Source organism: Nannospalax galili, unplaced genomic scaffold (assembly GCF_000622305.1).
Source record: "Nannospalax galili isolate Female #2095 unplaced genomic scaffold, S.galili_v1.0 scaffold151, whole genome shotgun sequence".
Lineage (NCBI taxonomy): Eukaryota > Metazoa > Chordata > Mammalia > Rodentia > Spalacidae > Nannospalax > Nannospalax galili.
The window spans coordinates 8228-10510 of NW_008332087.1; the positions used below are offsets into that span (position 1 = coordinate 8228).

Sequence of the window (2283 nt, forward strand, 5' to 3'; positions counted from 1 at the left end):
AGCCCAATAAGAAGAAAACACAACTTTTTTTTTAGAGAACTATCTGAAAGGCTTGGTTTGTTAAGAGATTGTGGTCTTGTGTTAGAGAAAAGACAGTGTTCAAAGCTAACCTGGATCCTAAGTAGCAGTGTTCATATGGAGACAGAGTAACCGGATATTTTAGATGCTGAGAGGAAATACTAAATTTTGGATGCTCCTTTAACCGTAAACTGTTTTCTGCCCATATTTAACATTTGTTCAAAAAAAAGTATCTTGGGGCTGGAGAGATAGCTCAGCCGGTAAGAGCATTGGCTGCTCTTGCATACCCATACACATAAAATACAAATAAATAAATATATGTATTTAAAAAAATACATTTTCGGGGCTGGAGAGATGGCTCAGCAGTTAAGAACACTGACTGTTCTTGCAGAAGACCCAGGTTTGAATCCCTGCACCCACATGGCAGCTAACAACTGTCCGTAACTCCTGATCTGTAACTCCAATTCCAGGGTCCAACAACCTCTTCTGCATGACACACATGCACTTACATACATGTAGACAATACACGCATACACATAAAAAATACATTCTCTCTTTCTTTCTCCCTTTCTTTCTTTCTTTCTTTCTTTCTTTCTTTCTTTCTTCATTTCTTCCTTTCTTTCTTGACAGAGTCTCACTGTGTAACCCTGCCTGGTCTTGAATGCACAATGTAGACTAGACTGGCTTTGAATTCACAGAGATCCACTGCTTGCTATGTAGACCAGGCTGCCCTCACAGAGATCCACCTGCCTAAAGGTGTGTGCCACCATGCCCTAAAAAAATACATTTTCTTAAAGAAATAAATGCAGTCAGAGCAAAACTCTTGAGTAAATTTCTGGGTATTTGTTTAAAAGACAGACCAGGATTTCTAATGAACAGTCATGATTCTTGAGAACTTTAGCAATAGTTTCCAAAGTTGCAGGGCTTTTAAAAGTTCAGCAGAGACTTGAAGGTTCTTTGTTTCTTGCATCGTCAACTCCATTTCTAAGGAACTTTTGATTTTGGTAGAGGTTCTTTTTTTTAATTATTAAAAATTTATTTAATGTGTGTATGTGTGGGTGGTTGGTTGGGAGCACATGTATGATCAGTATGTGTGTAGAGATCAGAGTACAAGTTTCAGGATTTAGCTCTCTCTTTCCACACTGTGGGTCTTGAGGATAGATCTCAGATTGTCAGGCTTGGGGACTGGCATCTTTACCTGCTTAGCCCTCTCTCCAGCCCTGGTGGAAGGTCCGGAAAGGAGGTGAGAAGTGACCTTGGCAGAGGCTCTATGGGGATATGAGCTGTTTCTAAGAGCTTTGGCAGGAAATGTTTTTGAATAAGGAGGTATTAAGCTTTTAAAAATTTAAAATCTCATAGAGTTAAGGTACTGGAATTGCAGCAGTTTATATGGACTGCTTATCTAGTCAGGGTCCCCGATAATTTAATAGTAACTAATACTTGATTTTTATTTTTCTACTACAGGTGCAGGTTATCATTCTGAATCCAAAGCCAAGGAATATAAACATGTATGCAAACGAGCTTGTCGGAAGGTATGAGCAGAATATATGCAATGCTTGTGATTTGGGGCATAAAACAACTTTACCTTGAGATCCAGAGTTTTGAAGCTTCACTTATGTGGAAGTCTGATTGGCCCCCAAAGTTACTTGCTGTTTTGTGTGGGCCTTATTTAATTCTCATTTTGCTTTGTTCTATATTTTTAGTTATCTGAATGATGCTTAGCTTGTTTTTCTCCTTTGCCAGATTGAAGTCTGTAATTTTGTAATTAAGGGCACATAATCATATCCTTTTGAATGTTTTCCAAGGGACTGAACTCTCTGGAAGGGTAGGAAAACTGCTCTTCTAGAAAAGGCAAGTTGTCTTTTCTTGAAAGGGGGAAAATCATTTAAAAAAAGAAAGATGCTTTTCTCAGACTTTGTGGTACTTGACCCTTCTGCTTCTCATTGTGTAGGGTAGCAAACACATGGTTGATCCTGAGTGTCATTCTGCATTTCTGTTAATTGTTGCTTTGTTCACCTTTGACTTTTGAGGTTTGCTGAATTGCTCAATACTTAATATCTGGGCAGGAGTGGGCTCAGAAGAAATACTCTTTGTTTTTATTTTGATCCCCAATTGTGTAGTCAAACCTTTCATTATTTTTTATGCAAATAGAATGTTAATTGAGTACTGCCTTAGGTAAATATGGGTCTTTTTCCTTTTCTTTATATTTGCATACTTTTTATAAGAAAGATAAAAGATTAACAATCCAGGCTTTTTGTTTTGCTT

General features: G+C 37.8%; 1 protein-coding gene across 11 annotated transcripts in view; it reads left to right on the plus strand.

Moving 5' to 3' along the window:
• Nucleotides 1–1482: 1482 nt before the first annotated feature.
• Tasp1 (taspase 1) overlaps nt 1483–2283 on the plus strand; it is a gene marked incomplete at its 5' end in the record, with an annotated part of 441173 nt that continues 440372 nt past the window's right edge. For all 11 annotated transcript variants that reach the window (XR_003848562.1, XM_029560670.1, XM_029560666.1 and 8 more), the window contains 1 exon segment: nt 1483–1550.